The sequence below is a fragment of the Trichoplusia ni genome, chromosome 9, assembly GCF_003590095.1.
Source record: "Trichoplusia ni isolate ovarian cell line Hi5 chromosome 9, tn1, whole genome shotgun sequence".
Lineage (NCBI taxonomy): Eukaryota > Metazoa > Arthropoda > Insecta > Lepidoptera > Noctuidae > Trichoplusia > Trichoplusia ni.
Genome location: NC_039486.1, coordinates 1,755,948 through 1,780,076, shown reverse-complemented (window position 1 = coordinate 1,780,076; position 24,129 = coordinate 1,755,948). Strand labels below are relative to the sequence as shown.

Genomic DNA, 24,129 nt, shown 5'->3' with positions numbered 1-24,129 from the left:
GTGTCTTAAACTGGTTGTCTAGAACATATCAAGCTTCGTTTAGTTTAACACTAGATGGCGGTGTGTGAAAGTTATATAATATTATAATTACCTACTAAATCACTTCGTTTCAGAAGCCTTCTCTTAAATAACCAAGTAAAAAACCAAACATAAAATTTAAAGTAAAAAGTCATCGAAAAATCACATGCACAAGCGAAAAGTTCAAAGCAAATATTAGCATATCACACATTTACCAAGTAAGGGCTAAACCGTTCCTTTACAAGGACAAACGGCTCCCGTGTTGACATCGCGATACACATTTATCATTGAAAACGATCAGAAAATAAATCTCAATAGAGATGTGTATCCCTGTCATTAATATATTGCTGTTAATATGAACGGAAACTTCGATTGTCGGTAGTATTGTGGACAGTGTAGTGAATATTATAGAACCTTTCGTATTGAAGGAGTTCAAAGTTGCGAGTATGAACGTTTTATGATTTTGAAAGCATAACAAGCAGAAATGATGTATCGATTTAGGTTAGGTTAAATGCAATTCGGCTATGTCAGTCGTAATAGGAGATTGCATGGATAGCCGAGTGGTTGAGGTCGCCACGCCAAAGCCACTGAGCGTGTTGGTTTCAAACACTGCGTTGGACAAGCGTTTGTGTGATCCTTGAGTCTGAGTGATTTTGACGTGACTTGAATGTTTGTGAAACCTCCCGCGACATGTTTCGAGTTTTCAAATGATTGTCATCCTTGCTATTGCTTGAAAACGCTCAATTATTGAATTACTCCTTTCTTCTTAGACGCTTTGCAATGTGTAACGATTCTATGTTTGATTTTCGGAATAGGAACTCAAAACACATTCCATAGACTGTTAACAAAACTATGTCCATCTTTTTGATGTCAGTACGTCTTATATCTTTAGGTAAGTCTCAAGCTATTAGCCAATATTCTTATTCACCGGGCAAATATCCAAACTATAAGTTTTTATGAACCCATACTTCAAAGTCAAGCAAGACAAATAACGCCAATTCTCATTGGAATCTCGTTGAAACCCAAATCCGTGCATTGAATGCAAAATTAAATGGATTTTGACAAGTTTTATGATTATTATTGAATTCCTTAGGACACCTGATGTTGGCATAAAGTATTGTTAGTGTATGGCAATTACTGTTTTAGAACTATCGACTGTTAAAGTTAATAGCGGCTTCTTATGGCACAGCGGAGTCTGTGTTACTTAATCTCGTGCTGAATAAGTAATTACAGAAGAACTGTTTGCCGTTTAAATGCTTGGAGTCTTTAATCTCAGTGTTGGTTGACTTAAGTTCTGTAGGTACGACTATTCCTCAACCTGTCAAAGAATGTTTTTTATACATAAATAAACTTTCGTGAGGGTGATTAATTTATAATAGGATGCAACAGTTATTAGTGAACTATTTGGGCTATCCAATGGCCGACTCGGCAAAGTTTTAGGAAATACAGCGTTAAAAACAGCTAGTTAATACACTATTTGTGGTTTCGGAGAGCTCACAATACAAAGAATAAAAAATGTAAAAAAAACATTTATATCCTTCCGCTCCATACACCAAACACTAAAACATAACCACAGTAAACTCATTGTATATTCTCAACATAACTTGCTGACCGTACCGTTATCGCGACATCTGCGCACACGCATATACTCACTAAATCTGCCTGTTACATGCGCCTATTAAAACGTTATAATTGATAGTCTCCGCGAAATATTGTTATAACCAAAGGTTGGGAAAGTTTGTGAACTTTAAAGGGTAGATCCCTTGGTATTTTAGTGAGTTACGTGAAGGTAGGGTTAATATGGTAAAAGAGAAATTTCAATTAAAGGAATATTTTTTCTGGCCATTGACAACGATTCTGTATGTAGTTTTGATAAGACAGTAGTAAAGTATTCAATATTCTTACCAACCAACTAACCAGTAAGTAAAAATAGAACTCTATTACTGAGGCATCACTCTGTCTGTTTGTTTGGCCGGTGTTATTTTCATAAGAGCTTAGCTTGTGTCCTTTTTTTGGTAATGCCGAAGACACCTCCTCAGGGGTAGAAATACGTAGTGTCAAACTTTTTATTTTATTTCTTAATTTAAAACTGACATCGTCTTGTCTTGAGACTGCCAGTATTTGACGGTTTATCTAATAAAATTATTTCTACATTTTTTTAACATTCCGCAATATTCACATATGCAAGCCACACACACATCCAAGTCCGAAGTCCGGTGCAGAGTAACACAATACGTTTATATTCCGCAGCTCCAAAATTTCAGTTTCGTATAAGTTTTCGTCGGCCTGTATAACATTATTGGGCGCGTTGTTTTGAGAATTCACAGTTGAATGGTTCTTGCTAGTAAGGTTTCTTATGACTACGCTTTAAATCGTTTTTTCCATCGACTTTTTATACCTTAGTATTCGTTGCGAATGCCGAAAAGGGCAGACCACCTAATAAGAGGAGAATCAAGTTCGCTTATATTTGGTTGATTCAAATTTATTTTTGTTTGTTTTTGAAGTCTTTTTAAATACAAGTTGGTCTATTTAAGGACTGTTTCCCGTCATGTAGGGTAGCGTCAAAAGGTTTATTTGTAAATAACCATTTTAACGCTGTTTTCGTGTGAAAATGATGAATCAAAAGATTAGTCATATAAAACTACGGAACTTCTTACGGGATTCTCCAACGAAATTGTATTAAAGTTTACGCAACCAATGAATTCAATTAGATTTTCGTTTGCCGTTTGGAATTACACATATTTCAGTCAAACTGAAGGACCAATCTCGGCTCGGAGGACCGCTCGAATTCAACCTTATTCGCCTCCAAAGACACAGACAAGGCAGCCTCGATTGTAGAAACAGGCCAACTTTCCGCCGTCCATAAATAAGTACCAAGTTGGAAACCCAGACATTCAATAACGAATTCTTAAGCACGATTGTCAAACGGTTCTAAATAATTCAAAGTTAACGTGGGCGTTTGTAATTTCACTTTGCAACTTGTAAGTAATATTTACAAGCGAGTATTTTCGTTTATGAAGTGTGGTGGGATAGCTGGTGTGTCTAATCTGTGAGCCGTCTTAAATAAACCTCGTTAGTTTCTGTCTGTAGGTATTACAAGACTAAGAAGCTTATTTAGAACAGTGCAGATGATCAAAACTATTTTTTGTGGAATGTCACAATCATTACAGGAATGATCTTTTAACATTTGACAGATCTGATATTTCTTCTTTTAATTTCTCATCAACAATTTGTGACATTTTTTTATAATAATTCATCATAGTTGGATGAAATTTAAGGTAAAATTCCGGAATGGAATAGAAGACAGAAATTTTAATCGATGAATAAACATTTCATGAAACCTACTTAGATAATACTTCATTACTGTATTATTAAACTAGGTAACACATTAAGAACCACGTCAGAATTTAACGTCAATTAAGGGTTATGTATATACAGTATTGTGTGAGAGCCAATTAAACCAGTAAGGGATACAATCAGCTGATCGGTCGCCATTACAAATGTTTTATAGTATTGTGAACCATGCACAAAGGCGTGGGGTCGCATATATTATCACCAACTGAATAATTCTTGAAATTGGCGACAAAATTAGCGATTCTGATTTTTATTAGAGTTTACAATTGTGAACGAATTAATTATTTGTAAATTGAGATAGCAATTATTCGTGATCGATATTCTTGTTGGAACTGTATTAATTTTCACAAGATTATTAATAGGACAATATTTCTTTAATAATGCAATAGAAACGAGTTCATTTCAAAATCGTATTTCCCGAAATTCAAATCGATCTTTCTAAATTCCTCTTAAAATGATATGGCTAATAAGTGACACGATAAGTTTTAAGTGGTAGTTGTTCTCTCGAAACACAACACTTATACAAATCGAATGTTTACTAAAATCGGTTTAGCATTTCAGGAGTAATGACCGAACAAACAAAGAAAAATATGCAAACAAACTTCTTTTTTTAATATCGTTTGAAGGAATTCCTAACCTTGCTCTGTTTTCCAAGGCTAGGCGTTGTAAAGGAAACCGGGTAAGTAGCACTAAGTGCTTTGTACGTCGTTTCGCGTTTAGTTAGGGTTCCGTAGCAATAATGGTGTAACTGTACATCGTTATTGGACCAGCGATAAACCATAAACATGATTTGCATTATGTCTTGTGAATGCTTTTCGTTGATTTATGCTTGTATGTAATTTAAAGTAGGAAGAGCGATTAGTAAGCTTTTGAAGCAGTGGTGTGGGAGCGAGATAGTGCTATACACTTATTAGTGCACGCTCTCCCTTACACGATACCTACAGTCTTACATTAAAAGGTGATTGGAGAGATTAGGCAAATAAAAACATGAAAAATATTATTACAAAAATTTCACTGTTTTATTAAACACTCCTTCATATATACGTTAAACAGTCATAAAATTTCTAATTTATCGATAATTATTTTATTTATTACATGGGCACTTAAAATGCCGCTGTACACACACATTTTTCAGCTTTAGAAGCCTTTATGCCTGGCATTTAATGAATAAGTTCCCACTATTAGCGGCTAACACATCTAATTTTTATTTCTTCATCTTATCGTTTACTTAAAACGCTCATTAGGTTCGTCTGGTTAATATCAAGTTCTAAACTGCTGCTAAGTTTAGTATTAATTCTAGCTAATAATATATTTTATATCGTTCGCTTGTTTGTATGTTTGTATCATCTATCGCCGATTGCTGTTGAAATGGCGAAGTTTTTTAGGAGAACTTTTTATATCATTTTTTTTTTCATAATTGGTTTTATTGCAATGTTAAAAAATAAATAATATTCGTCTGAGCTGATGAGACTAGTTTGCTACAGTTCTTTTTTGCTGATATTTCTGCTTACTTTGCTTCAGTAGCAAAATTATCTTTTGGTTTATGTAGTAATTGTATTTATTTATAACAATGTTTCGTTTCATCTCATAGAAATCGAAAAACTCTATTTTCCATAAGCTTAAAAATATGTAGCAGGTAGGCATTTCTTGCCAACATAGACCAACTTCACTTTCCTTAAAAAAATACTAGCATCGTCATCAAATACAACAAAATACGAAGTAAAATCAAATACCTAATAAATAAATAACATTCCAATCGTACAAAACAAAATCTCCGATTCAAAACTGTGTGTCACAGGCAAAGCTATCGCAGAAGCTAGTAAATCCCAAGTAACGGGTACCTTTGAGTAATGTACCTAGTGTACCAGTAAGAGTTAGCAGTCGCCACGCGAATTGATGACGCTCTCTGTGCCTTTAAGATAGCCGGAGTTTATTTATACGAGTTGTTAGTAACTAACTACCGAGTTTAAAATGCTTGTACCTAATCGGGGAGGTGAGGCGTTAGTGGTGCTGTCGGCTGTTTTAATGTGTTGCTGGATTGATTGTCTGTTTTTGTCGTGATTGTTTGTTGTTTTTTGTTTATTACGTGATGGTTTTTTGTCTGTTAGTAGGAGAGTAATTTGACCTAGTTTTGTTCTTTCTTAAATCTTTGCAAATTATGGACGTCCAGACTTATGTAACTGATTAAACTTATCAATTGTGTTATTTTCTCCATTATTAGCAAAGCTTGTAAGTATAGTATCAGTATTTGTAGTATCATTGCAAGCAAGCCTTATTGTGATTTTTCATGTATTAATTTAGAATCTTCTTCTCATACGACACAACTCAACTGATTAAAACCGACCAAACCAAATAAAAACCAAAAAAATAGGTCTATCTAAGACCAACTTCAAATGCCTTTCCCGTTATAACTAATAAGTCTAAAGCCATAGCTAATTGCAACACAACATCCAATCCACATTTAGCAGCAACATTTCTAATAGCAATACCTCGCCTCATAACTCCACATTCTCCATATTTGATTACAGCTGCACCGTTTCCCCTGTAACCTAGTGACACGGCGTCGAGTTACAACTGGGCGACGAATCGTTTACCTACCAACCGCAGGGTTCGGTTACTGCACTCAATGCGAGTGTCGGGTGTTCCAAAGGGGTCTAAAAAGGCATTTTGGTATTGAATGGGGAATTATTTTTGGAAGTAGTTGATGGCAAAGTAGATGGAGAGGAAACTATTGAAGTATTTTTGGAGATGGCTTAAATTTTAAAACAAATTTCACTCTTTCGAGGACTGAGAAATGATATCGAAGGTGACCAATATACCAACGACACAAAAATCTATTAACATGACAAAGACGCGGTCCTTACTTACGAATGTAAAGGACCACAAGACGACCACTGTATGCACTTTTAGCATTAAGCTCCTAGCATTTGACTTATGCGAGAGTTTTCTTGAATGATAGCTCATCATTTGTTCGTGTTATCTATTAGTTCTTATTGCCGTGGGCGTCTGTGAAATATGGCCAAGTTCGCGTAACAGACACGAGCGGCCATTTTTCTTCGAGCTACCGAATCGGTTTTTGATTTTTTTAGATCATTTGTTTGAAGTTTTGAGTTATGTGTGGGATAGTGTATGAGTTATTGTTGTGTATGTTCTACATGTGCAGATGATAATATCTTTATTAATTACTGTGGTCAATTTCGAAATGTATTGTTATTTTCCTTTGCATTTTTTTCTTAAAGGATCAGAGTAATAGGAACGACTGTATTTGAAGATGGTTTTGGCCCTTTCTTCTTATCGCATTATGTATGAGGTACTGAATATAGTAAACACCAGAATTGAATAGGACTGTACAACTTAAAGCCCTCTTTAAAGAGAGGTAGCACTATACACACTACACGTTTTTTTCAAAGTGCTTCCGGCAGCGATAGCTGAGTTCTTATCTTAATTGTTTAACAACTTTGCTTTAAATATATTTCAAATTTACATTTCTTATGAATACTGATAGTGGTTGAGTCTTTGAAGATAAAATCACATTTTGTTAAGCTGTCGTCAGCGGATTCATTCACATACATTATTATTGAAGAGGAATTCCCAAAAATGGGACATTGTTTCTCGAAGAACAAAAGTAAAGCATTGTGAACATATTTACTACTTCAAATGATTACATTGTTTGCACTTATATACCACTGCTAAGTACCGAAAAACATTTATCATTTATCATTAAAGGAAAACGATATACCTACCTATACATTCACGTTTCCTTTCATAGTAAACAAAACCGATACAAAACTTGATCCAACCTTGATAAGATGTTGAGACAACAGTATTATAGAGCAATGACATAGGCTAGGAGCACGCATGACGGGTTCCTATCGCTCACTAGTGTCGTAATAACGGGACAAAACTGACGCAGGATCATGCGCTGCAGATAAACTGCGGTTTTACTTTTTAAGCTGTGTATTAGCTTTAGGAAAACGTTTGGAGTGCTAGAAGGAAAAACTTGCAATATATGGTTAGAAATTTCTGGAGTTAAATGGTGTGGTGTTTGTCACGTTAGGATAGCAAATAGGTTATATTGAAAAGGTTGCATTGTTAGGTATAATTTTGTTGAATAGCATCGAAGGACCAAAGATTTTTCTTTCGATTTAGAGAGAGAATAAGATTATATAATGTGGTATTTGATGTTTCGCCTTTTGTACGTTTGGAGGACTTTAATATAAGTTGTTATTACTTGTTACTTACTATAAGTATTTGCTATCTATAGAAGTTAAGTATAACATTAACATCTAGATTTTGTTGTACTTAATAATAATATTTTGTTATAAACAATAATTAGATTATTTCTAAAAGTATATCATAAAGCTTTTATAATTACTCTATATTTAAAGTATTTCTATACCAAATGGTTTGAGAAGCAAGTGTCAACAATTTTATTTGCTGACTTAACCTAAATTGTAAAGGGATCACGAATGTCAAGGTCGGTATCCAATCAAAAATTGGACCATATTTCCGGCCAAAACACTCTTAAAGTCAAGTGTCTTCCAGTAGAGAGCGCTCGTTCGCTTGGTAACCTGCCTTTGCAGGTTTTTTACCTTTTAATCTATCCTCCAAACAAAAAACCACCCTAAACCGATATAGATAGGGCTTAAAATGTAACGGTACACCGATTGCAACCACGCTCACTCTTATTTAAATAAGGTAGTCGGTGTGGGAAAGAGATAGTCGACATTAGGGATGTGTAGGAGAGGGATGAAAGATGGCGATGTTGCCGCGCTTTTAATAGTGATGAGAAATGTCGAGGAGTTTTTTGGTGATAACAAAATATCGAAAAGTATTTATTAATATCTATGTAAAAAACGTTTAGTCGCCATTTTCAGCTTTAATACTGGTTAATTTATGGTATCAAGAGTGCTTTGTAACATTAACGATTAGCAATAAACTAAATAAGTCGATAGAGATATTAATTAAATTATAAATATCAAATTTAATTGGTAATTAAACCATTCATGGTTGTTATAATAATTCTGCTAAAGCCTTACTTATGATAGATACAGATTATTCTCAGTATTAAACTGATAACTAAGGCAGTCTTTACCTAAATTTATAAAAGAAAAAACTAATTCGGTAAATACATAATGAATACTAAATTAAAATAAATTAGGTAATTCATACATCCATGAAAGTATTTAGAAGAATTTGGTATTCTAATAAAGTAATGATTCATTGTTAATAATGTAAATGAATTCAATTTTTAAACGTTTATTATTTTTTCTTTAAATTAACTCTTCTGAAGTTGCTGTGCAAAAACTGGATTAAATACAAAACTGCTTTGAGAAAAAACGTGTTGAAATATATGCATTTCAAATGTGTTATGAATAGCTTACCATTTAAGAGATATTAATGACATAAGTCTGTTAAGGATATTAAAATATTAAATTTTAAATTAAATTTATATAACCCAATACAATGGCTTAGTCACAACAGAACATTTAATGTTCGATTTTGATAATTATTGCATCGATATGTTATAGATTATAATTTTACATATAGCATGTTTATGAAAATTAAATTTTTCGTTGTAAAATTCAAGGCAAAAATTAAGACTAGACTAAAATTTTCTATGCTTAATTATTATTATTTACTTATTCAGTTATAAAGGGTTCTCGTTATTCTTATGAAACACACTGTTTGTCTGTGCATACTTCTTTTAGCGTAATATTAACATATATTTCAAGGAAAAAATAAATAATATATCGATATCGATAGTTTTCCGTCCCATCCCTAGCAGCCAGATGGCGTCGACAGGCGCTGCGAGCCGACAACTCGAATTCGGCCCGTTCGGAATTCCTTGCGTCGCCTCCACCCCGTGATCCGAGCACGCCAACAGTTTCGGGGATTTAAGGCCGAGGCTCTTGTCAATCTGGACTTATAATTATTTTGTCTAATTTTGGTGTTCTAGAAGACGATTTCTGAGGTTCTGGCAAATTTTATTTAGTTACTTACTAATTCTTATCGAAATAATAAAATGTTTTAAAATAAAATCATTTTGGGAATACTAGGTGTTCTACAAAACGATTTCTGACGTTCTGGTAAATTAAGTTTTGATATTAAAACTAGCTTTGACTTTTACTGCTTGTTTATTCTTTTTCTTACTGTTGATCGTTTTCTAGTACAATTTTGGGATAATTATTTTTATTGGCTTAGAGTTTTTTGAGGTCTTAAATTTTTTATTAGTTTCGATTTTGTTTCGACATTTTACAGCATAACTCAGTTTAAGTTTCAAGACTTAATTTTTCTACATTACCTATGATTGCTATATCTCTTATTTTCTTATTCAATTCCAATTCTTTGTATGTTTCGTGTTAGTTTGTGTTGTAAATACAACTTAGTTGTGATTTCATTTACAGGTTTTAAACATGCGTTTTCTTGTCTACATAAATTTGCCTCCTGTTATTTGCTACCTGCTTGTAGTAAAAATCTGTTATTTTGTCTATCTGTATATCTGCTTATCGTTAGACACATCACAAACAAGACTATTCACAATATAAATATTGACTTTACTTTCATAGTAAGGTATTCATTTAGCTTGTTTTTAGGGTTCAGTACCCAACAGGTAAAAACGGGTCCTTACATTTCATTGTTTGCTGTTTGTCTATCGTGTACCTTTGCTGTGCTTATCTCAAGAACTGTGATTATTTGACGGTTTTTAACTGCCGAAAGTTATTTTTCTATTTTGGCTATTTCAAAAAATAATAATATCAGAAATCAAGGTTAAAAAACGACTGGCATAGTAGTCATAAATTTGAAGGTTGTCAATTTTTCCCTTTGGCCTATTTATACAGAACCCTCGTTGCCGCGAGTATAACACGCACTTGTCTTGTTTATAAAACTACTTCCCTTAACATTGTAGCAACCTATGCTTGGTGTAGTCACTGGTAACTTGATACAATCTCAGTATGTACTGCATTGCATATTATTGTAGAAATTACAAACTTTATACTAGTAGACATGCTTCTGGTACATGCTGCAGTGCATGTAACAAGTTCTTCTAGTAATATAAGAGATGCTGTTATATTTGGTTCTTCTTTATTAATCATCTTGATCAGTTTCACTTTGACTGTTGCTTCTGTAAGGACATAAGCTCGTCTAGAGCAAGATTCGAAGTGAACTGCTACTGTTTCTCTGTCAATATTAATGTTTATGAGATTATTTTATTGTCTGACTTCGCTTTCATCTTAGAGGCCAGTGTTATCATCTTTTGCTACTAAAGCTTCATATAGTATATACTTCATTAGTTAAAAAAGTTTTTCGGATTTGCCTATATGTTGATTTAGGAATGTGATTCGGTTCGGCCCAGGATTTCAGTAGTTTGCATCGCATTCCTGTGGTTTTGGAACAAGAGAAGGTTGAATCACTCTGGTGGATTTTACCTGTTAGAGTACAGCTTTGAAGGAAGAAAGTCTATGAGAATATCCCAATAAAAAGACTTTTTATTTTTGATTTCTTGCGTCGCACCTCTTCATTGTATGTTTGACTGTTCGTCATGCTCGGCGAATTGCCCCGTTTGGCGTATTTCTCATTCAAATTAAAAGGCTCGACAGAAGCCATATTTATTTGAAACAAAGCTGCCAAATGACCGAGTATTTTAAGCTTATTATTCATGTCATTTTGTAAGCAGACATATGTACATTAGATGAGCTATGGAATTTCGCACGAGCTCCATTGTGAATCACGTCTCGTTGCCGATGTGCGAGGAATACGAAACGCGGGTTTTAACATAAAAATGTGTACTTACTTGGCCCATGGCTGTGACCGCGAGAACAGATGCTACCACCACGTCTTAAAATAATATTGCTGTGGCTGTGGAAGCGTGACAACGCTATATACGGCGTAGCACGCCATCTCTCTTCCACACTAATTTATTATTACTTTAAGACGCCACGGTATTACTCCAGTACTTAGTTCGCTAAAGTATAGCAGTCATCTTATAATTTATACACTAAATGATGTTAAGAGATGTATTTCACCCCCAAATACTGGAACGGAATTTAGATATCTGACTTTAATTTGCAACTTTATGTAACAGAGTTTACATTTGAATTAACAGCAAAATAAAATTGATTGACTGACAGACATACAGACAGCGAAGCCTACAAAATAAAGAATAACTTTTCCCAAGATTTTCTCTCAAGCATCATTTTCAATTACACGACAGTCAAACATTGCCCAAATCTCGCAAACAAAACTTCCCACTCATTACACTAAAAAAGAGTTTCCCATCACAAATCGAATTTAAAATTCCGTTAAAAAATTTCACGTGTCATTGTTTTGATGTACAGAGAAATTCTGGGATTGCGTAACTGATTCACACTTTTGAGTAAACGGACAATCCACCATCTTTTAAACCTAGTGACTGTTAGAGCGAGATAGCACGATATATAGCGTATAGCGGCATCTTGCTTGTACAGTTGCAATATCATCTTTTCAAATTGTCGTGGTAGGTCCTCAAAGCTAATATGGATACAGTTTTGGGTTTATAAACTTTGACGTTGAACTTCTCATACATATTTTTAGAATAATGGTTAGGTTAATGATTAAGGCAAGTTCGGAATTCAGATAGTGAGTTGAATACATAATAAGTAGCTATTAAGAACGTATTATGTTTAATGCTTTAGGAATGTGGGCTATTTTAAAGGATATTTTTGTATAAATATGGTTTAAGTTTAATGACGTTTCGGTAAAATAACATAAATGATTAAGACTGACGTCATTACAATCGTTTATTAAGACAACTTTCTTCAGAAAAATCGTAAATCAAATCGGGCTTCTCGAAAAGAAACATCAACAAATTAAAACGTTTTCGCGTTTTGTTTTCCAAAACATTAAAATTAAAGGGCCTTAAATGACATACTCGTAGCTTCGACGAATTACATTGTAAATCTGAAAATAGAACTACAAAACTTAATGTTGCATAATAAAAAGACTTTGTCTTTCAGCATTTATTATGGGCCTGTCCATAGAGGCACGATCCCGTTTCGTCACAACTTAGCCCACAGTAGCGTTGTTTGCCCACCCATTAGCACTCGCTCGAGCCGTGGATATGCGTGTAATAAAATCTGTTTTAACCTAAGGTTTTAACATATCCAGCCAGCGGCCATTGTCTTTCGCATAGTTTTGAAAAGACGGTTGCATTTGAAATGTAGTCTAATTTGGTTTTAGAACGGTTTCGTGATGTTTTGTTTTAAAATTTTGTGAATGTTTTATTTTACTTGGATACGTGTCCTTTGGTAGTCGAAACTTATTTTTTTTTTGTTTGGATTAATATTGACTGTTATGGTAATGGTATTTATTTATAAAAAACAACAATTGCGTATGTCTGTTGCTTTAATGGTAATGATGATTCAAGAAATTATTTTTATATTTTCTTTTTTAGGTCATAGCTGAAATTCCAAAAAAAAAACTACTTCAAAAGGACCCGCCCTTTTGAACTAGTTTTTTTTAACTTAATTTAATTTATTTTATTCCTCAGAGAGAAGTATGAACTTAATGCCATATAGCATTTCTGAACCCACACATAATATGAGTTCTAAAAAGTCAGTTCTACCCCTCCCACGTGACTGGCGGGGCGCGGACGAAACACGTCCAAGTGTATTACGATTCACATGAGGCACCTTAAAACGTCGTGCCACTCAAATATTTTTAAGAACAAAAGGTTTTTTGAAAAGCCCAAGTTGCAAGTGAAAGCGAGAATTTAGATTTCATGAGCGCTGGTTTAGGCAAACGTAGTGTACGACGCCCTGTGGCACGATGGACCGATGATTTGAAGAAGGTGGCTGGCAGCGGATAGATGGGGGCTGCCCAAGACCGGGGTGGTTGGCGCTCTTTGGGGGAGGCCTACGTTCAGCAGTGGACAGCGATAGGCTGAGATGATGATGATGAGCGCTGGTTTAAATTGTTATATTATTACTTAACACGTTGGAGGGAGAAATATATTGTAGTCGATATAAAATTTAACAATTTTAATTTTTGCCTATAATAATTAAATTGATAATAATTAGGATTCGTGAAAAAATCGACATTTGCTAGTTTTAGCTTTGAGGTATATCTCCCCCCAAAAAAAAAATTAACTACAGACTACACACAAAGTCACATCGGCACTAGCCTATCTTACCCCTGCATCCAGAAGCTGCCAGCAGAAGCTGCAATCATGAAATTCCTATATCACCAAAAAGTTTTGAACTCTCAACTTAAATATCCCCTTTTAACTAACAACAACCCGCTCTCCCCTCCCCCTTAGCCCACAACCCACAGTACAGTTCCCAGTAAGTCGTATCTGAGGACTTATCATCCACGTTCATCTCAATTCGTGTGCTCACCACTTCGTCTAGGTTATGAGAGAATTCCGACACGGTGATGACATCTAACCGACGTTATTAAATGAGGGTAATGTTAGGATAAGACGATTTCGCTTCTGCGTTGTTCGGGATGCGGTTAATGTGCTTAAGTGACATATTGACTTGTTTCTAAGTACTTTTGCATTATTGTATGACAGAATAACAACAGTGAAATGAATTGCACACAGTGCAAGGGCTTTCTCATCGCCAATAGCCGATACCTATGTTTCAGACAGTCTTGGGATAGTCAGAAAAGAAAGATATGTGTACGTTACAAGTCTACCGTCCCTTTATAGATTAAAATAGCATTTTTATCTGTATTTATGTATGGTTCAGTTTTCTGTCCTTTGATCCAACCTCAAAAATCATTTCAAAAGAGGATCTAATGCATCTGTCTTACACAATGCAGATGTTAACAGCACTCTCTTTTGACATAACATAAGTTACTACTATTGTAAGAAGAAGTGAACCATAAATACAAAATCTTTTGATAAAATTTGTACTATTGATACTCTCACAATTTTCCCACAACACATATATTAATTTACTAATAAAACCTTTTCTTTTTGCAGGTATGTCAGCGATATCATCTCGTAGAGGTTAAATTTATGATATAACTTCTCCATAGTCAACATAAAGGTAAGGGTATGAAAAAACCTTTATTGCGTATTCTATGCGCGTGCGCACATGCATCATCCGACAGTTTTTGTAATTCATTTGAAACTCACGTTTTTTGAGGGTTTTTTTTTTAATTATGAAGTTTTTATGTATAATACAGTGCCTGAATTTTATGTCTATTTTTAAATGTAGACTACGTAAATAATCTTATGGGTAGTCTAAATTGGAGTATTAGTTCGATTTAAACCATGGACGAGAAAAAGTTCATGTCCATGAATGTCCCCAAAAAAAACTGAAAAAAAAAGATTTTGTAAATAACGATCTATTTCTAATTGAATTACTAATAATTGAAGACCATTTTGGCCATTTTAGCTTGAAAGCAGGGCAAAGATAATTCCCACAAACTTTTTTTTTTTCTTGACAGTTTTACTCTTCACTCAATAATTATCTTGATCGAACCGAGATAAAATCACTAATTGATCTAAATACGAATTTAAAAGACCCTTCTGTCATAACAACGCAATAATTATCTCAAGTTTCGTAACTCGCCTAATATTACCAAAACAAGAAACCTACATATTAATGAGTCGAAAAACTAGCTTCTATATAAAAATCGGAATATTTGAATGAATAAACAGACGACGATACCGAAATCATAAATCCTTTATCGATATTTTTGATCAGTTAAATGACATCACTTAGAGAAAACGCTCCTCGCTTTAGGCTGTCTGCACGCTAAGATACAAACTTTACATGGGACCGTTGCGTTGACTTTATCGTAAGTTGTTAGTGCTGGGGATGAAATATTTTTGAATGATACTCCTTTCTCTATAAGTGTTTGGACGGTGATTTGTCAATTTAATACGTTAAAGTGCTTTGATCAGCATTAGATGAACTTATGAACTTTTATCAATTTTAATAAATGTTTTTTTTTTCTTTTTTAGGTATGGAATCATATTTTTTTTAAATGATATTGAAGTATGCTGTGCCAACTTCTAAAAATAATTCAATATTAATATTTCCAGATAAATATAAAGCTAATTACATATAATCACCGACACATTAGTTGGTCAGTTTGCAGACCGCCTAAGAGTTTCTTATCAAGCGAATTATAATAAATGTATAGAAATGGCTGCGATGCCTCCATTTAATAGGAGCTTTGGTAATTTCGCGGCATATTTGCAAGGTAAAGTCATTAAAAATTGTATAAACGACCTCAATAAAGAGCAAGTTTAATCTTTAAATGAGTGTGCTGTGAGCAGCCGTTTTTTTATTGATTTTAATCTGAATGAAATATTAGTTCCATAGTTGTCTGGTATGTAGTTTGTATGTTTAGGCTTCCTCGCACAAGTTACCTTTATGCAAAAATGTGTATTTTACTTTGTTATTCAGAACATATTATTAAGCAAACGATTTTACCTCTTATTGCGGCTTTTTCTTGTTCAAAAAGTTTAAGACATAAACTATTTTACCCAAAGGACCATACACATTTTGAAAACTTAAAAGGTGTTTATTTTTCATTATTATAGTCCCATAGACGCTACCACTTGAGCAAACACAGTTTTATTAGCCGTGATATTAATACTCGACCACCAAACTTTAAGGTCCGCCATCAAAAGGTATTCTAAAGAAACAAAGACCAATTTATACTGGCCGCTTATTTTTGTATTCTAGTACGCCGAAAGCCGAAACAAAAACTGTATATCGTTCCTTTTCGGGACTTTTACGTGTTCAGAATAATAAAGGGAATAATTTATGTTTAGGTTACGTTACATTTGTGTGAGCGATGGTTCGTTATAATTTTGTTATGAAATATTAGTTTGTTTGCCTGTATTTAAGTATTTAGAGTATAAAAACTGAATGAAGTGGAAAATAAAAGAAAATAACTGATGTATTTTTATAAATTTAATTTTTTACACAATTTAGTAGTGTATTTATTGATTTATTATCATATTACAAAAGGACCAAAATCCGTCACCAATACCGGTCTTTCGATACATTGTATGTCGTAGCGTAACCTAAGTATGCTTCATCTCAACAAAGCTTCGTCTGTTTGTTTGTTTGCTCTATGCTGTCGAAGTGTTAATGTCAGTCTTAACACGTTTTGGAATTATGAATTATTGAATACATGCCAGTACTAAACAGTATTACATGGGGTATGTAATATAAATGTAGCGATTTCATAATGTAGGAAGGTATTCGTAAAAAACTTCCTTTTTTTAAAGGCAGTTTTGAAAAAATATTTCGAAAATTTCATGGACTTTAGATGTTTGAGTTGGATTATAGCTTGGATGGCATTTAGCATTTTTAAACAATAATTGAATAGAAAAAAAAGCCGGAGAAGTGCGACCCGGACTTCTGAAACTGAGCGTTCTACTAATGTTGTGTTGGGTGACCGTAAAAACGTTGCTTAATTTCCATCTTTATAGTTAATTCTTCCTTTGGGGACGGAACTTAAAAATTGTTCACCGGAGGGCAAATAGACAGTCACTCTATGAACAATACAATATTCTTAAGTAATAGTTTGAAACCTTATGTAAAGACTATTTAGAAGAACATTTTCATATTAAATAAAAATGTGATATTGCATTCCGAACAAATGTCAGCCCGCACATGTGACTTAATAATCAAATAAATATCAAAAAGAGTCGTTATAAAACTTAAAAAAAATATGCAAAACAGTGACAAAACTCACATGTTTATGTGTGAATGTTTCTATGTAGGTGTTTCACATCTAACCTTTAAACACTAAAAACCTAGATATATCAATCAAAAAGACAGATATCGCGTTTCGTAATATCTCAAGATTTCATAACACCTTTTAGAAATCCATTAAACATATTTTTATCGCCATATTTAATACTAGCTGTTGCCCCCAACGTCGTCCGCGTGGTTAGATATATAACATATAAGTTATGATTTATACCTGCCCTGTTATTTCCACATTTTCCATTGTATCTTCGCTCCTATTAGTCGCCGCGTGATAGTATATAGCCTAAAACCTTTCGCGATGAATGGTATATTGAACACAAACAGATTTTCCTATTTGAACCCGTAGTTCATGAGATAAGCGCGTTCAAAGAAACAAACAAACTCTTCAGCTTCATATATTAGTATAGATTTCTTAACACCTCTTAGTTATCCATTAAACATATTTTTATCGCTATATTCATTATAATATTTCAAGCAATTTGTATATTAATGCATTTCAAACAACATTAGTCTCCTAGGTGTTCAAAATTAGTCGCCGAATTAAAATATGATTGTGCGAATTAAAAAAAAACAATAGAACCTCAAGGTCGACGTGAGAAAATAAACTGGTTTTGTAATATCAAAATTAAATTCGTATTTTATGATAAGCCGTTGCAATTCCAGATTTAGCCTAAGTATCGTATTTATAGCGGATTATGTATCTCCCAAGTTTTTTGAGGGTTTTCGAAAATACCTGAAGCTAAGTCAAAGTTATTAACGAACCGAGTGGGGGTTAATCAATAAGATTTTTCGACCTGTTCTCTTCGCCATCGATCACCCTGAGGCTATTTCTAGCAGTCAAAACACAAGTATCACCCGAAGAGAATTAATAAGACAATAAATTAAATTTCATTCTCAAGAATGTCATTTTAATATTCATAATCGTCGTAAATCTCTGTGTGGTCGCAGGAATAGACCACCTCGTCACCGACATCAGCAGCTACACTTTATATGGTCCCTTATATTGAAGATATAATGATTGTAGCACTTAACTAGTTAGGAAATCTGTTCTAGTTGTAAAAATCCGAAAATAACTCTTTAACCGATGTGTATTATTCTACAACGTCATAATTTTAAAATATTTTTAACGCGTAGCTATTAGTCTCTTGAGTCGAAAAATATCTACATACCTACACATGTGATGACTTAAAGTTTAATGTATAAACACAGTCAGTCTCCGTTTTTTAATGTTACTGTCATTTAACTCAAACAAACTTAAAAAAAATATACTTAAAATAACAATAAATTACAAAAATAAAACCTGAACCTACTAAATAATCTTTCTGTTGTAAAATCAGTTTAAATTAACCAGATCTTCACGCTCATCTGAATTAAAGCTATGTTCATTTAATTAAGGCTTATCTAGTACAAGCAAGCCTAAATCTCGTAAAACCAGAAACAAAATTGATTAGTGTGAGTAATAAAACATCTGAGACTGTGACACAATATTTTAATTCCAAAAACTTTATAGCTTCAAATTAAATGCGAACTAAATAAAGCGATTGAAGATAAAAATGTCGTAAAAATAACAAAGGTTTAGCCAAGTTGGCGTTCTAAAAATACATATGCAAATTATTCGTCAATAAAATTATGTTAAGAAGACCACAAATCATTTGAAGTATTACATTCAAAACGACCAGTCTGTTATGCATTTAATAAATTACTTCCAAGACGTATGTGATGATTGAATTGATATTTTTACGATCAGGATTTCTGATCGCTAGGAAATCACATAAAACTGATCATCGTCGCGACTGTTGTGACATTTTCAGAATCAATTATTAAGGATTATGACATTTGTGATGTCAATTGATTATGTTATTTATAGTCGTTAAACCTTACTTTACGTTATAATCCGTTGGCGACGAACAGTGGCCACAAATCAACATTTTATAAAAAAAAACCTGAGACATTCTAGATTTAAAATCAATATACAATATTGACGACCAATATTTCTTATCAGATAATTTACCGTTCGTTCGAAATCAATATGCAAATTACTTATAAATGAATTTGTAATTAAGAGAACGAAAAATATTTCTGTTATCTTCTAAATCAATTAAAAACTCAGAACATTATTCCTTTTCGAAACGAACTAAACGATTATTAAAACTAAGTCACAAAGCAAAGTGGTCTCCCAGTAAGTACGGTTAAACATGTCTGATTTACATATTTATAATGTTAATGCTTCGCAATTATTATATCGAAAAACATCGTAATGCTTTCTTTTTAAAAGAAGCCGCATCACAACAAGTCGTATTAACACAAAACTTGCGCACTGTGATCGTAAAAATAAAATTATTATTGCCCCTATCAAAATGTTTGGCGGATCCATTTGACTATTTAAGTTCACGTATAATTGCACCGGCTTTTAGCATCGGGTTGATATAATCCTGGGAGGCAGCCTTTTATCCAGTCTCGCTTCGTATATAGTAATTGCTAATCTGAAAGTGTTTTTTTTTCGCCAAGACCGGTAACTCGACACTGTTGGATGCCGCTTAAAAGGGAAACTTAGTAATGCTTTTACGCCGGTCGACTCGTGTTATGTCAAGTGAGAAGTGTATATATTTTATGGATATCAGGAGCAACACTAGTTTGTTTTAATTGGCGTTAGCGACTGACAAGTGATGAAGGATGCGTTTTCTTTTTATGGCGAATTGTAATGGAGTTCCAGTTAATTTTTAGTGGCCTGTTAATGGTGTAATTGGATTGCAAGAGAACGATCATGAGAATATATTGACGTTATTCACGGTAACGGAGGATTATGATAAAATCTTATTGCGATCCTTGAGCGGTTACGTGGTTATACATTTATTCATTGATAGATCAAGCACTTAGAAGGAAAAAGTGTCGCGGCGTCTATTTTAATAAATTTACAGTTATTTAATTTATTATAATTATGCAGTAATCAAGCAATTGTTTAATGTGCAACGTCAGAAGATTATTCCTTTTTGATCATGATCTAAAATTCTTCAGATTCTCATCACAAGGCATCTGGTCTACATTACCATACGAAACGCCATTTAAAAGGCAGTATTATTAGCATATACTTAAATGATTTGGTTACGTATCCTAGCCCATAATGTATTGACTCGCCTATAACGCGATTAAACTCTGTACTGCACCTATTAATACACTTTATGGGAATAGTCATACTTTATCGATAAACTAAGTGAGTGTTCGCAGCACTAGGTTAATAAAGTTTATTGATGTAATGATAATTTTGCGGTTACCGTTGAGTGCAGAAACGGTTATATTGTTGACGGTTGAAGCTTCGATTGTTAATACGATTATTTGGTTTGAGTAAAAGGGGATGAATAATAATAATAGTTTGTTATTTTTTATTCTAATCAAAGTCGTCGATACAACTTTATGTTACTTATTTCGTTAAGGTAGGTATCCAATCTACTATGAGAGAGCCTCAGTGAAGTTTAACGTGGGTTCTGTACACAAAAGATGAAAACGGAACTCTATTACAAAAGGCCCTTTGTCTCTGTTGGTTTGTCACCAGACTGTATCTCATGAACTATGATATCTAGACATTTGTAATTTTCACAGGTGACTATTGTCTCTAAGCGCTTTTACAAAAATGTGGTTAATCAATAGTTAGTACGGTCATAAACTTAATAAATGTTTTTTTTAACCAAACCCGTTGCAAATCGAGCGAACAATTTCTAGACACAGGCGAAATGAGTAGAAAATATAAGATTTTGTAATAAAATGCACATGAAATGTTGAAAGCCGTAAACTTAAATAAAAGGAGATTTTATTGAAAATTGTGTGAAAGATGATATTACGACACCTATCTTAAGCACTTTGATGCTTAGATATTCTTGGATAAAGTTTTATTCAGAACTTACATAACGTATTCATGTTTATATAGTTCTAGGAGGATAGTTCTGCTATTCATATGGTGCTTACGGATCCTATCAGATACACAGAGGTCTATTCATACTGGTTTGCTGTTATTTCTTAAATAACGCATTTGAAGAAATGACGTAAGCATATTTTTTAAAAGATCTCTGTAGTTTATATATTGTCACTATCTACTAATGAGGTTTAATTAATGCCAATGGAACATGAGCTGTGTTGATCTGGGCCGATAAATGAAAATTGGCTCTATTCGTGTTATTCGAAGCATTTTTCCAGCACAATAATTGGAAATCTAATACGGAGCGGAACATTCACTGTCAAAACAATTAATTTCCAATGATTCTGTTGGCAAAATGCAGAGCAAATGAAAAGGAGCAGTTTTAGATTTAATATAATTGCTATTCATTCACTGGCCGTTGTAAATAGCAAAATTAGGGCCCCGACTGGATGTCAGTTTAAGTAATATACGATATTCTGATAGCCGATAGACTGGAAGCCGACCTCAACAAAGCATGGGAAAAGGCTGAAAAAGATAACTTTCTACAGCTTTTCGAGAATACCAGAGTATCGCATTACTCACATCCATTAATTCCACAATTCTGAGTGTTGGACTACACCGTTTGGAACATTCCGAGGTTGGATTCGAATTAAGGTAACATTGTACGCCTCGGGCCTGAAACAATTTAGGAAATCATTTGCGGTGCATCTGCAATTGTACCGGGTTATGCCGCGGTGGTGTATTCTCTTGTGGTTAGGTGATACAAGATGTGGACGAAAGCGGGAATCAAGATTTTTTGAAGCTACGCAAAAGAATCTAACTTAACTCGCGGTCGGTGGTGTATCAGAAATTTTGATAGGCTTAGATGTAAATTATTGAATGATAAATATAATTGTATGCTAAAATCTTCTTACAATATTCAGGAAAACAAGAACGGGAAAGGTACTCCTCTGAAAAGAAGTGGGAGGATTTGGTAATTTGAAAAAAAAAATCTTATCACGGAAGAAACTTAATGCATGCTAAATAGTCTTGCCTTATCAAGGGTTCTAAAAAGTAAAAAGTCAATCAGTTCGCGATTCCCCAAAACAAAAGAAAATTTAAATAAAGAATAACGATTCGTTTCAAAAGCCAACCCAAAATCCAATTTATTTTAAAGTTTTCCGCTTAAAACTTGGACCAAACTGAAATGAAATCATATCTAGGTAATATGATTTATGATTCAAATACGAATTTCTCTATTAAATAATATTATGGAGGGCATTACGTGTTCTCACTTACTTGTTTATCTGTTCCTCGTGTTTGTGGGAAAAAGAAATCAAAGTAAGATTACCTTCTTCATTGCATTCCGAAAATTACTGCCTTTTTTATTTCAGTTTTACGTCCGATATACCTTCTATGAAAAGATAAGAAAATAAATGTTAAGTAAAAAGTATTCTGTAGAACTAGTCCCTCGCGGCTCATGAGAGAGACAAGTGGAAGAAGAGTGGGGAGGCCTTTGCCCAGCAGTGGGACATTCCAAGCTGGTAATATATACTATATTCTATAGAAATAGAAAAATAGAAATAAAGAAATATTTCACTCATGCAGGTTAAATAAAAAGGTTTTCCTAAGCAATACAATGAGCAAGTTCGGTGTTGGCTTCCCGATTCTATTCCTGAATTTGAATCAGACTTCATTCTACCGAAATTTCGTTTTTTTAATACAACTCTCACAGTCGGATTATTCCATCACAGCCTTCAATTTTAAACTCTTTTAACAGTTACATTTCCATACTCCTAAAATTTAATCTCGTTTTCGAAAGAGGTTGTAATTAAAATTAATGTTTAGCAGAATCTTCACTTAATAATATATTAGTTAAGAGATAAACTCCTCGTTTCAAGAACTCCGGCGCAAGGGATCATTGTGTGTAATTAAGTCTTTCAGATGTCTTAAGCTTTTATGTTTTAACGTTTTAGTGTTAGAGATCCCTTTGTTATAGTTTCGAGGTTTTAAATATTTTTGTATATATGCCTGAATTGAGTCACTTCTTTGGTTTCTTTTCCGAAATGTTGAAAGTTTTGTTATTAAGCTATGTAGAGTACTTTTTGAAATTATAAATCACTATAATATCTACTATTTGTTATTTGAAAAAAGGTCTCTTTAAAAAGGATTTATTATTAAGAAATTATCTTAGAAATTTTTTTAAAGTAAAGGTCTCGCCATAAAGAATCTTTTTTTTTTGGAAGGGTCAGTAAAGTGTAAGCAAGTAAGTTAAAACTTGTGCAAAGTTAATTTCAAAATAGCAAAAAAAACTTGGTGCCGTCATACTCATTATTATTAGCTAATAAGTCGCCCATACAATAGGTTCAAATAAATAATTAAACTTTAAAGTGTAAATTTTGCACACTGACACTCATCACGTTATTAAATCCAATTAGTATTCCAATCAATTTATCAAACTAATCTCAATGCTAACAAATTATAATTATACGCTAACGGAATTTGAAAGTTTGTTCTGAGTCTATATGTCTTAGTACGTTAAAACTGACTCTTTGAGGCCTACCAACAACTCTTAAAGGGTAAAAGTTTCCAGTAAAGAGGGACAACGCTGTACAAATTGTAGTTTGCTGTCTCACTTCAACCGCAATAACATTCTAAGATGTGGTGGTAGGCGACCTGTTTACCCTCGAGATATAAGCGGTGTCTTCACAAAACAAAGTTATCTAGTTTTCAAAGCCCCAGGTTTGTTTATGCGTACCAACGTAACTGGCAACCAGTGGTAACATCTAACGGTTTCAATCACAAATATATGTATAGAAAGAGATTTAAGACTGACAACCAGTATATCTTGAGCTATTGATCTGTATAAATGGTTTTGCTGTTTGTATATTGGTTTGACATTCGAAAATAAGCTTTACAAGTATATACGTAAGATCTCTAAAGAGTGGGGTGATGTTTTTAGGTGGCAAATTAAATTTGCAAGAAATAGTATTTGACTGAATTTAGAAGTCTTATTAGTGATGCTAGAATGTAGGCATTCGATAGTCTCTCGAACGCTTGCTTTGAGTTATTCCTAATTTATTCGGTTATAACTTCATTTCTAAATTGAAGTTTATATATTGCTGTATGGATGTTCTATGGGTA

The 24,129-nt window shown here is 33.5% G+C and overlaps 1 protein-coding gene and 1 long non-coding RNA gene across 2 annotated transcripts in view; one reads left to right on the top strand and one right to left on the bottom strand.

Annotated features, from left to right (window-relative positions):
* Positions 1-24,129, top strand: part of LOC113497560 (protein dachsous) — a 288,878-nt gene that overhangs the window by 66,341 nt on the left and 198,408 nt on the right. The window lies entirely within an intron of this gene.
* On the bottom strand, positions 2,612-22,774 carry LOC113497563. Its single transcript, XR_003400902.1, has 3 exons — positions 22,764-22,774; positions 7,965-7,972; positions 2,612-3,223 (listed from the first exon to the last, which is right to left on the bottom strand). It is a non-coding gene; the product is annotated as an uncharacterized LOC113497563 (long non-coding RNA).